Source organism: Poecilia reticulata, chromosome 14, assembly GCF_904066995.2.
Source record: "Poecilia reticulata chromosome 14, P_reticulata-male-v2, whole genome shotgun sequence".
NCBI lineage: Eukaryota > Metazoa > Chordata > Actinopteri > Cyprinodontiformes > Poeciliidae > Poecilia > Poecilia reticulata.
The window spans coordinates 3,294,748-3,308,638 of NC_088843.1; the positions used below are offsets into that span (position 1 = coordinate 3,294,748).

General features: G+C 37.2%; 1 protein-coding gene across 2 annotated transcripts in view; it reads right to left on the minus strand.

Annotated features, from left to right (window-relative positions):
- The window catches only part of LOC103475369 (glucocorticoid receptor), a 62,535-nt gene that overhangs the window by 29,821 nt on the left and 18,823 nt on the right, over positions 1-13,891 (minus strand). The window lies entirely within an intron of this gene.

The window sequence follows — 13,891 nt, forward strand, 5'->3', positions numbered from 1 at the left end:
AAAACACAAACAACGGCATGAAAGCGTCAACTCTATTTTAGCCAGAAACCTGTTGAGTGGGATCCACACTTTGATGCCACAATGGTTTAAAAAACCTGTAGTCACTCAGATTAGTTCATTCTGTTATTGTCATGTTTTAAATCAAGACAATGCTTATTATTTAACTGAAGGAAAGCAGACAGTTGTGCCCCACATTACAATTTACAGAAGCTGCATGTTGACCACACAGTCCAGAATTAATTATTTGCCCCAATCATTGAATGGAAACTATTGTTACATCCATTTTGTGTCAAGTTTTATTGTAAAATTTTAGTCTAAATAACTTTTATTTGCTTCGATTAAATCAGGGGAAAAGGCAGCAAGAAACTAGTTTAAAAGTTTGATTTATAATAAAAAAAGATTATGACCCAAACTATCTCTAAACTGAATACATTTTGTATTGAATTCCTTTATAAGAACATAATTTAGTGCAAAGTAAAGTAGCATGCAGTTTAAAAGAAAGCAACAGACCAGGTTAGCATTTTCTGTGTTGTTTAAATGCTTCCTTGTTTTTAAAACTTTGTAAAGCTTTATTTATATAAAACTCTTTTACAAGACACTCTTGACAACAATTTGATTAGCTATGCAATTAGTTTAAATATGGTGCAAGTTTTAGTTTCTATTGCAGAATCTCTTTCCTGTCTTTTATAATCCTCACTTTCTCTGTCTGAACCAGATCCATTTCACGACAAATCTCCTCATTCCTCTTCTGTTTAAATGTCCTCCCCCCTTTCCTTCCTCTTCCCCCTCGTATCCCGCCTCATCTGCTACGATTATATAACACAGGCATTACTGCTGCTGGAGCAGACGCCTCCCATCCCCACCCCCACCCAGGCCTCTTGGCCAATCCACCGTCAGTGCCAGCAGGGAGTTTGGAGGAGGTCAGGCGAGTCATGAGATTATCCAACTCACCTACCGGGAGATAAGAGTGTATGTGACACTAATGGGGAGACTTGCATGCACAAGCATTCAAGTTTGTTTGTTGATTTGGGTTTTTCTTAGTGCAGATATGAAAACTGACATTGCAAATCATATTGCAATTGTATAACAGCTCAGTCTTTTCCTCTTTTTTTATTCCTAAGCACGACACTCAGACGCCCACCTGTCGGAAATATCAGCGTGTCTGCATCTCCTACACCCTGCTGTCAGTGAAAAACCTATTTTTTCTAGGAGAAAGCCTGGGTGGATGAATGGACTTAAAATAGATAATAATTGGCAGGCAAATCCATAAATCAAATCAAAAATGACAATTTACAAGGACTACAGAAAACGATGCTATCTTGCAAACAATCTGAATAATACTGAAAACATCATTCATTCAAACTGCTCTGACATGTGCAGCAAACTGTCCACAGCCTCATTGTGAGCTCATGAAGGTCAACATGAGTGAGTCACCCTCAAAAAGGAAAAACTAGTAATTCAAGGAAGCGTGTTGACTTCCTCTACCGCGTCAAGTGACAGTTGTGCCATCCCACTGCTCGCCCTCTTCTTCTTGTGCTCAAAAATACACACCAGCATCAGACGCATGCCCATGAAGAATCATTAACCAAGCGGCAACAATGACAACTCATTAGGGCAAATTTCCACTGAGGCTCGTCGGTGAACCGGGGGCAAGCTTTCACTCTGCTCTGTCACTTTCTTTTCAGCATCGTATTCCTCTCTGCTACGACAACACAGCAAGAGGACTAAAAATACACCATGGCAACACGATATGGTGCAAACATGTAACAAATATGGGGCAACATATTACACATTACAATCATTCGGTGGGCTAAGAAGGGGTGATTTTAAATTAGCTCTTATGGGGAACAGAAGAAGAAAAAGTGAGAGACGTACTAGCTGCAGAATGCTGTGGCAGACAGGAACGCAGCAGTTCACTAATATAGTTTGTCCAACAATAAAGTGGATATGTTGCTACAATTAATGTTGAATCCCATAAAGAAGAGTAGTAGAAAACTGTATTTCAACTGTAACTGTTCAGGCAAACAGAAAATAGCACTAAGAACAAAGGTTAACAGTCAGAAGCAGCTCCACAAAACATCTACTGATCCACCCTGAGAATGGTCGTGTTTAGGCTAGATGGGGTCACATGTTAGATCCCTGGAGCGAAGTTCTGCTCAGCTGGAATGTGGAGCAATACAGGAAACTGGGCCACATGCTTTAGACCAGAGGGAGCAGATCGAGTTTATATCTCTAACTAAATATGTACAGTGGAAAATATAAATGATCAGTTCTGTCACACTCATTTAGTTAGGGAACATTTTATGGCTCCTTTAGTTTGCACAGTATAGACCTAAAAGGTTTTTTTTTTTTTTTTAAATCAGATCTGGGGTTTTTTTTTCCATCAATTAAAGCCACATTTAAAAAAAAAACTATTAAGCTTAACTTATTCTGTCCAACATCATCTTTGTTTTAGTAATACAAGAAGTTGAAGTTGCAGGCATGTAGAGAGTATTTCAGCTTCTCTCCCCTCCCCCAACTCTTTGGCAGACTCTCTTGGACTGAAGATTTGCGAAAACACTGTTAACTATTTTGGAGTTGTGGTTCAGAGAATTCGCATTAGTCTTCCGGTTATTTAATGGTGTCTAATAAAAAACACAACATCTCAGGCAAAAGACTGGAGTCATCCCTCATTTCTTTACAGTTGCTTCCAGGAAGACGGATGTTTTTGCAAACTTGAAAAGTTCATCAGCAGTTCCCAAGGAATTATTTTACTGTTTTTTTGTTGGACGTTTTCAATCACTTTCTGCCCAAATTCAAGGTTTAAAGGAATGGACATTTGGGGTATGGACAAAAAATTGTTAATACGAAAATATACCAGAGACACCACAGTGTTACAGTCATTAAACAGTATTTTAGACCTGAAAAGGTTGATTTCAAACAATTTTAACTGAAATTTTGACCTGAAATAGATTGACAAAAACGTACTCTAAGAACATTGGTTACATGTTTTATTTTATTTTAAAGTCTGCTCAGAAATGAGAACATTCCGTCATTTTTCAACAATATCCGGTTCAAAAACAAGAAAAATGAAAAGTGACTGCCATTGCTGCTGTAACGTCTGTATTATTCACCTTATCTTGACACAAGGAAATGCATGAGTGTGCTTGTGTGTGTGGTGCAGGGAACCTTCAATTGCTCCCAGCAGATTCGATTTGGTGCTGGCACATTGTGTGTCTTAAATCAGATAGATGGCCAGGGCCCTGAGGGTGCAGAGCTCCCATTTCCCCTGCTCCTCTTATGTAATTAGCTTTCATTTAGGACTTTAAATGCTTTAGCCCCCACAAATTACACAGAAGAAGCGTCCTTTCTTCCCTTTTCACCCACTTTTTCTTTCCCACTTTCATTTTAAAAAGAAAACCATTTAACTCTCATGCAATTCCTGATTAATTAAACTGCACTATTTCCACTAGTATTTTCATAATTGTGTTAGCATCATAGGGCAGTAACAATTGCAGTGTTTATAAGACAATGAAGGTTTGTATGGCCGATTCTCTGTTGCTGGATTACAGCGGTCATCTACAGCAAATACACAGCCTGTGGTTGTGTTTCACCGCAACCGCATAAACATTTATCATTGTCATAGAAGCTTAAATTGCTAGAATTTAAACCTTCAAGTGATGACCCTGACAGCTTAAACATGTTCACAATTTAAAGGTGTGAAATGATCATGATTAAGTGAAAACTGTTCTAAAAAATAATGTAGCTTGAGTAGCAAGAAAAGAAGAAAAAAAGTCAAAACTGATGTGTTCACGTGTAACGTTTTCAGTCGGTTACTTCAACTTTGATATTCTGACCAGATAACAATCCATCTAGTCCATACATGCAAAGTTGTAAATTAAACAATGGGTAAAAACAGAATTACACCATAAAAAAGGCATTGAGCATATAAAGAAATTGAGTTGCACAAAAAGCACTGAAGGTCATGGCACCAGCTGAACTCTATCAATAATTAGAAACCAATTTATAGACTCATTCAGGCTGGTTCAGTCCCAACTGATGACCCAGAAAGAGGTGCTTTATTACCAAGGAGTCAGGAATGGCCAAAGCTAAGAGCTCTCAAGATGTTTGTAACTGAAGATCCAGTTACAAAGGAGCTAATAAGATGTCCAACAACCAGGAACTAAAAAATGACAGTTCGAGTGAAAACCTGGCAAACAAGTTCCCTGTTAGAGCAGAAGATCTGAAGCTCCTTCAGCTGAGAGAGAGACGTAAAGCCAGCAGTACCACCTGCGCAAAAATGGAAGTCTGTGGAGAACATAAAGCACATCTGGTGAGAAGCAAAATAATTTTCTAATTGCGTTCCTGGTGGTTCTGCAGTTGAAGTGTAACGGATGGAACGTGGTTCTAGGACTTAAGATTCTTCTTTCGTTTTTGTTTTCTTTTTCCGGTCTGATGAATGCAGGTATTTCAACTCAGGATTATTCGAAAAATAGAAAAACAAGCAATTTATCAGCTTTGACAATATTTTGAACTTTCAATTTCCTGCTAATGAAACTTTTCCTTTCAGCATCTAAGAGTAGCTGTAGGATAGAAACAGCACAGCGTCTTTATTCCTTAGCTTTAATGGCTCATTAGCTTTGTTTTATTCTGTGTTATGTTTATCTAAATTATTAAACTTTAGTTTCATTAATAAAATTAATTTTTGGTTCTATTGCTACTTTCTATAGACACCTTAGAGCAGGGGTCACCAACTCCAGTCCTTCAGGGCTACCGTCCTGCAACCTTTAGATGTGTCTCTGCTCAAACACACCTGGATCAAATAACCTGCTCATTTCCAGCCTATTGCAGAGAGAAATGAATGCTGGTGAGGAAATTCAAACATTTTGGAGCAGAGGTGAATCTAAAAGTTGCAGGATGGTAGCCCTTGAGGACTGGAGTTGGTGACCCCTGCCTTAGAGTCTATTCATGTTAATTTAAATGCAACTGACCTTGATTGATTCTAAATAAATTATTCTAAGAAATAAAATGCTTGATTTTTTGAAAAAGATAAAGACTGCTGGCCAATTGTAAAACTGATGCATTTCTAAACATTAATGTACTTTTAAAACAACCTACTGATACTACAAATACTCACATGACAAGACATATTTTGACCAAATAATACCTTGGATGTCTGCCATCTAGGATTAATAAAATAAACTAAATGAAAAGGGAAGAGAGTGTGAGATTTGTTTCACTTGACTCCTACTTCTTTCTATTTTTGATACAGAATAAAGGCTTGAAACAGAATCAAAGCACCCGATCAAATCTTAAATGTCAGCACACCGTTGCTAAAGACCATAAACTCTGGTAATCTGATATGCATCCGAGTGGCAGCTCAAGAGAATACGGCTTTAGCCTCTGAGTGAAGAAAGCAACTACAATAAAATTACTGTTGGCATCAGCTGAACAGATGACAATGACTCCTGTTGTTCAGTAGACGATTACATTACAGCCTGTTAGAATCTCCCTGTTTCATCTGTGCTGCTACATCGTCACTGAGTTCAGTGCGTGGACAGCATGCAGCCTTTTTTTTGATGGACTTTACAATCATCTTCATTAAAAAACAAAACAACACCTGCACCGCCCTTTGCGGCTGCTGCAAAGTAGACGATGCAGTTCAAGCTGTTGGAGCAAGTGGGCAAGAGTTCAGAGGAACGTCTAAAACAGCAGCAGCAGTGAAAGCTTTGGCTCACTAATGGAGGGTTACATTTACATACGCCCACCATGTCTGTCTGCAAAAAGATTAATGGCGTTGAAGATGCAAACTGAATTCTGCTGACATTCAAAGAGAGAATCATGCAAGGGCAAGAGGCCAATCGTGTGGGTGCAAAGGCTGCTGAATGAGAGCGAGAATAAAGAAGCAGTTCAGATTTACGCAAACCTGGGATTTCTTTGACTTTTTATAAAACATATCTGAAGTAATAGTAACTGACAGAGCACTCTGGGGCTGACATTGGATTCAGAGGCCCAGCTAAGAAGAAGACAAACAAAATGTAGTCATAGTTAAAGAAAATAAATGAGTTTAGATGCAAGGGATTTCTCTAAAATGTTTGTATGCAGACCTCATCAGGCATCAAAAAATTGGTTCAGCTTGGAACACAATTTAGAAAATGAATTCCTAGTTCATTTAATAATATATTTAGATACAGCAAACATAGAATTGCTGGGGATTTAAGCTAATGTGTTCACATTTGTGTAATACAACTTTCATGTTTTGGTTCATATTAATCCACAGAATCCTGCAGAGTTTGCCGTCATGCAAAACACACAAGAGGAAGAGCAGGATTCACCACAGCACTGACCCTCCCCCACTTGTTGCTGTGCTTCATTGATCGGCTGACTGGGGGAGAACATTCGGCGTTGGAAAAATTTGTAGCGATTTGGTTGTTAGGAAATATCAACAAAGTCATTGCATGGAAATTAACTAACATAAAATTGTTTCCACTGACCAAGTAAACGTTCACTAATCAGCTCGTTACATTTGTTACCCCATGAAGGTTAGACAATAACTGATAATATTCTGTGTTATAAGCATCTGAAAAAATTAATTCAGCATATTTACATGTATATAACTTGTTTTTGCTTTAGTTAATACGACCAGATCAAAATAACAATAAAACATATAGTACACACTCAATATTTTTGCAGCAATTTTCTATTTCAACTGAATACACCTTATGGTATACGTTATACTATGCAGTGGAGAACTGGAAGTCTTATTCAATTTGAAGGCTATTTCTTGTGTCTACAGAATAATGTCCGTTATGTTTTAACCCAATACTGTTAAGATTCAAGTAGGCCCAGTTGTCACAATTCAAATTATTAGCCATGTATTCCATTTGATTCCACTCAGGTCCAATGCATAACACACAAAACTGTGCAGTCTCAGGCATTGCTACCACACATAGTTAAATATTGTTCAATAATTAGAAGCCTGATGCAATGTTTGTTCGACTGTCACAGTGCCCTCTGATGAGCGCTGCCTTTTCTTAGCCTGAAGTAAACAGTTGGAAAACTTACGAAAGAACTAAAAGGAGAGACTATTTTGTTGCTTTCTCTGTTGATCTTAGCAGCCTTTAGATTTTTCTCTTGCTAGATTTCTTTGGCAGATATTAAAGTCTGAGTCTATCACTTCACTTTCTACCACACGCTTTGCCCGTAAAGCGGCACTTATGATGAAAGAAGGCAATCATTAACAAGGTGAAATACGATTACCCACTCCTGTCTCAGGTGAAAACCAAATGAGACTAAAGAAATATGTACATCACAAAAGTAATATGAGACTAGATAAGATAAATATATGAGATTGTAAAAATATTTTCCCATGATTTCACAACTGAAATTTCATAAACCGTGTGCACAGTTGGGACGTTTTCTTAGAAGACGTTGAAGATAGATGAGGTAGTTAAGATAAAAATAACAGAAGAACAGGATGAAGCAATAAAAGCTGATCCAGCAGAGGCCGGCGCAACAAAAAGAGAGAAAACGAGCCAAGTTTGGTCGGTTCTGACGACAGAACGGAGCAGAGCAGGCCAAAAACGCCTCCTCTCCTAACATGACTGCTTCCTATGGGAACCCCGCTGGAATATGATCCACGCAGTGGTGAGCTTGGGCTCTGGCTGGGGAGGGGAAGAGTTTCACGTAGGTGAACTGACGTTTTGCTCCCGTTATTGTGATCTAGATATCCACAGACACGGTGTTGAGCCACAAGCTGAAGGGAAATTATGCCTGCTTTTGTCAACAGAGTTTAGAGCTGAAAATGCTTGGAGGCATAGAATAAAACATCATGGATTTAATATTAGAACACCAGACGTTGATGTTTGCAAAAAATAAATAAATTAGTTTGTATGTTTAGAGATAAAAGGCTTAATTTGAACTGTAACATATGCAGTTTAGAAATGGAAAATCAAAATGAGCATATAGGCAATGCATCACCACACTGATGAATTTTTATTTCATCTCAGGAACTGTGTGGCAAAAAGAAAAAGAAAAACCAGCATCTGTTGCATTCATTTAATGGAGGTAAACAAAACCATTAGCTGGTGAAACCAGCACTTTTCACCACAGGTCAACATTAATGGATCAACCACAATAAAGCAGCATCTCTTCAAACAAATGCATCAGTGGTGGGCTCCAGAGAGGATGCATGTATTAACTCACCCGTGACACAGACACACGAGCGCGAACATTCACTTCTCCCTTAATCTCCACAGGAGCTCCTGTCTGCAGACTTTGGAGCTCATCAGAGCTCACCGCTTCTGAGGCCTTCGCATTTTGGGTCAACATGTGTTGCTAAGGAGAGACAGGCTTCCTGTTCTGGGGCTTCATTCTAATTGGGAAGCATCTGGACATCTAGGACATATTTTTTTCTTCACTTTCATATTTACATGGGAATTAACACTTTCTGCTCAGTGTTATTTTCTGATGTGATATATAAATATTTTTTGAAAAATATAACCATGAAAAAGAGATTTATGTTTTAAGAAAGGTATGCTGCACTCCACCTTCTGAGCTTGTTTTCTTGCTGATGAAATGAGATTGTTTGACTTAGTTTGACTTTCAACAAAAGTCAAACTCAGCAGTAAAACAGTTTTAAGGCACAAAAAAAATCGTAGTTTAATGATAGCATGGAAAAGTAAAGCGATTAAAAACTAAGAACAATTATTAGATATGCACCAATACATTTGTTTTGTCAATTCCAGATATGCAGTTTGTAAAACTTTGACCCACAGAAACCAATTTTAGCCAATTTTAACTTACAATGCATTCACCAAAATGTAAAATGATTGAATCTTTGAATTCTTGACTAGTTTGGGCCAATCAAGGCCACCAACTGACATTTCAGAGCATTCCTATTTTTTATCACATTTCTAAGAATTTGAGAGAGACATTTCATGTCCTAACAGTACTTTTAATATTTTCCTTTGTCTTCCAACTCATGACAATTCTCCAAATGAAACGAGGGTTTATGATACCACGCTTGCACAATGTGACATGCTTATTTACAATTTTTTTATTATTTCAAATTCAAAGCTAGCTAGTAATTTTTTTTATAAAAGAAATAGAAATATTCCCTTTTTAACAGTTCTACATGGTGGTGCAAGACTTTATGAAAAACTAGATTTTTTTTTACTTTAGAGTAAATAGTTAAGTTTAGTTAAGTAGTAAATTGCATTTACCATATTACACAGAAAACCATACATTCAAAGTATTTTGTAATGTAACATTAGGTAAATAAGAAGCTGATGATTCATTAATTATTTAATAGATTAAATAATTAATTAGGTTTCTGCCCTCATAAATAACATGCTGTACGCCATTTATTTTACTCCCCCACACAGTAACTTTCTTGGATTGTTGCAAACATGCAGTAAATCAGTGGTACCTGAGTGGAGGGAACTAGTATCCAGGTCAGGCCTGCAAGTGTTTGGTTTTGGGTTTTTTTAGGTAAATGTTAATATTGTCAAACAGCCAGCCTAATCCTTCTTTCAACAGAGGGTAACTTCTAGGAAAAGTATTTTTCTTCAGCACACACTGACTGCACAGCAACGGGTTGCTACATGCTACATAAAATCAGTTTTTTTTTTCTTTAGCAAAACAAGAAATGCATTTATGCCAGAGAATTCAGAATAATCATTATCTTCTTTCCGTAAATCTCTTCAAACTACACCCAGTTTGCCTCCTAGTCAATAACACTGTGTGTTGCTGCATTCTTGACAACTCCTCCAGGATTTACAGGAGCAAAAAAGCTGACGTATACAAAAACCGTTTGCAAAATGGAAACTATTTTCTTAAAACTTCTACTTTACGACTACAGTTTTGTTAAACCACAACACATGGAGGTTTATGCACAAGATTACTACTCTGTTATTTCAGCTGGTATTAACATTTTTTCCAGAATGCAGTTGCCTACCTCTTCCCAAACATCCCAAAAAAAGTCATCTGGCAGAATCATTAGTTGAAATGATTTACCTTTGTTAAAAAAGAATGATATTAAAACTACATCTGTGTTTCAGTGCTAAATCTTATTAAATATACCTTAATGTGCCTTCCACAATGTCCAATCAATCATACTTGTATATCTTGTCTAATCTGCAGCCAAAGAAAGAAGGACAGAAAGGACAGAGCTTCATTGTCCTCTACAATTATTAGATGAGGGAAAAGGGTGTGCAAAAGTCTTCAAATTTATTCATGTTGAGTTGCAGCATCATAATCTGATGTTAAAATAATTCCTGTAGTTCTCTAGCCGTGCAATTTGGAGAATTATCTTGCTCACTCACTGTGCGTTGTGATAAACGTCCTCCTCCAGCCTTCAATGTCACAGTTTAAGCTGTCATAAACACCTTAAATATTGCTCACACTGCAGATATGAGCAAGTCATGATAAGATTTCTTTTTTCTTTTCTCAAGTAATCTTCACACAAATTTAACTGACTTCATTTCCATGTTCGCTCATTTTTCCTTCATTGAAGAATGGCTAAAAGAGATAAGGCGCCTACATTTTCCATGGAAAGAGGAAACCATGATTATAAAAACGTTTCTCAAGACCATAAGTGTCAGGTTTGCCACTAATAGTAATACTGATGATTTTGAGGAAAATTATAATTTCTCACAGTGATAATTTCACTTTACTGCCTCACAAAATGTGTCACTGGAAAAAAGGTCACATAAAATAATCTTCACCTACACTATACCTACAAAGGGGTGTGCAGTTATAATATCGTTTATTGTGATACATCATAAGAATTTTCATTTATCATTGTCACAATAAATTGTTGACACCAAACTTAAAGCATTTTTATCAAAACTGCTGTGTGTGCAGACTCCCAGCCCAGCAGGCAGCAGCCGTATTTGTGTGTCTGTACCTTTAATTTCAGCCACAGTGGTCGGCTAGCTCTCTCTGTGCTAATCTTTCAAAACAAACATGGTGAAAAAGCATCTGACTACTCTCCTACTGAGCCCCATTATGAATGATTTTTAGAGATGGTTTAAAGTAGGGAAGTACTTCAAGGCGCCAGTAAACAGAACTTTGGACTGTGAAATCACTGGGAGGCCAAGTTTTCTGTCTGCTGTTTGTCCTGCACTGGACTGCTTGACGGTGTGCCTGCTAGTGTTAATTTCCAGACATTGTAGTATTCTAAATTAATTGTAATTAATAAATGTACATATTTTTGGAGAATCTCAACTTCTATGGGGGTGTTAGTTTAGATACTTTTGTTTCTTTTCTGTCTAAGGGTTAAATATATCTTAAGATATGCTTAACAAATAATCAGGTAAAACAAACAAAGCCCATTTCATTTTAAAAATAGAAGCCGAGAACAAATGAACAGCCTCTCCCCACCATCATTCCTCATCCCAAGTGTGTAAGAAAAAGACCTTGTTGAGAAAACATAAAGAAGCCTTTTCTGCTCAGGGCCATAAAATAAACGAGCAGTCGATAAGCCAGGCTGCATCTTGGAACACAAACTGCATGTAATTCTAATGACTATATAAAATTCACCATTATGTTGCATTTCAGCAATAGAACCACCAGATTTTACACAAAGTCACAGAGGAAAGAAACGCTTGAAACTTCACAGCAGCAGAAAAGTCGTCCAAGTTAAATACATATTTTGAACTTCATTTTACCAATGAGAACAAAGTTTTGTTTCAGGCTTTTAACTTAATTCATGAGGTCTCAAATTAAGGATTATGTGGCTTAAATGATGATCGATGGTGACCGCGCAATCTTATTTTCAACCTGGTGCTTTACAAATCCAACTTTAGCTCTAGCATTTGAAGTAAAAAACAACTTATAGCCATCTTAATTTCTAAACAAACATATTAAAAATATGTCCTAATAGACAAAAAGACGAGCCGGCGTACTCCGACAAACACCATTTGCTGCCCTGCTGCTGCGAGATGAGGACAGACAGACAGGAAAGACTGATGAATCAGTGGTGAGATGGCACTAAACACAAGAGAAAGGAAAGAGAGCAGATTGAGAAAAACAGGCAGAGTGTTGGCTGTAATTAAGAGCTGAAAGGCTGATGTACCATGTAGTGAGGAGCAAAGTGTGGTGGAGAGGGAACGGCAGTCATTAGAGCAAACCCTCACGCCATCACAGTCAGAGTTTCGCTCACTTAAAAGCAGAGTGAACTCAATGCAGCTGCATTAAGAACATTCCTCATCCTACAACAAAAACAGACATCATGAAATCAAAGCAAGTCAAAGCCAGCTTGTGCTTTTCTAGGTAAAAGACAAAAGCACAACTACTCCTTGTTAAATGATAGAACAATGGCTCACACAGCTAATGGTGTTATTTAAGGAATGCTGTAATTTGGTTTCATTTTTTTAAGTAATAACTCTGGGAACATTTTTATTGAAATAAAGATATCATCTTAATTCTAAGGAACGTTTGACCTTCTTTAATTTCATCATCTTGTCAAAGCATTTCTTATACAGGAGCAAAATTCACAGCTTAATCATGAAGCAGTCTCCTCATTGTTTATCTTGAATAAGTATAATTGAGCAGAGCTTTTAAAGTTTACCCAAAAGGAATATGCACAATATTAAACAGAAAAAAATTATGTGGTAGCAGCAACACTACGTGTGTCATTGTGTGATGACAATAAGTTGTCATCTCTCGTCTTGTCTGTGACTTTTATTGTACTGGGAGCCATCATCTGTGTCATCTGTGTCAGTAATACGACTCCTTCTGATAGGCTGAATATATAATTGGCAACCAAAGTGTTTCTTCCTGACACCTAGAAAAAAGCATTCAACAAACATGGCATTGCAAACAATTTTGAGATGGTGTTACTGTGCACATATTAAAACATTACATAGTATTATAAAACATTAGCAAAAGTAGAATAAGGAAATTGTCAATGCACAAAATCAGCACCACAAATGACTGTTTACACTTTCATAAACCAGAGGCTCATTAAGTTTCCCACATATGCTACATTTAGCCTTTGCATGCAAATGACAAACCGGGTTAAATCAGACCGATTGTGAAATGTCTACATGCAAACATCCAATTTAGCTGAGGGCACTGGAGACACTAAAGCACACAGGTTGTTCGATATAGTGAGCGCCTTGACAGCTGCTGGAAAAAATCATATTTGCTTAATGAAACATTATTGTTACAACTGTATCAACAAAGACACAGCCACTGTTAAAATAATATAATCTACACAATGTCTTTGATTTGTTAGATTTGGCTTATTTTAACATCACAGAAAATTCTGATTATGTCTTGACCTGGCAGGAAAACATTACAAAGAGAAAGAATGCACAGGAATTTCTTCCTATTGTCCTCGTGTGTTGAGGGTCTGCTGTCATGGCACTACAGAGAGGGCAAATATTTTTGCATTTCCTGTACAATTTACAGGATCTTGTTAATGTTTCATAGAGAATATTCAACACATAATTTTCTATTGGTTAGTTGAAACAAAAAGATCTCTGCTAAAATCGTTGCAATTTTATCACTCGTGAGACATTGAACGGAAATGTTTCAAAGTCCTCAATTGAAGAAACTGAAAATTAATCTATAATGTAGGGTATTATGTAAAAAATGTAATAAATTCAAAAACCTAGATATTGCATGTTTTCGTTTACTTTTTAAATCTATGTAAAGCCCCTTGTGTTGCACTAGTTTGCATATAAAGTGCTGTAAAAATAAAGTTTTATTGAACGGTTGATGTATGGATATTACAAAGGAACATTTGAAGTCCCATTCCTTTGCATCGAACCACTTCGACCAGTTTCTCACAGGCTGTCAGTAAAACACCTCTGGGTTTTTTCCACTCTGTCTGAAACTATCTTACTCTGCAAAAGGGACACGGAGAATGTTTACCCACCGACTGAACACAAACTGTGAAGGC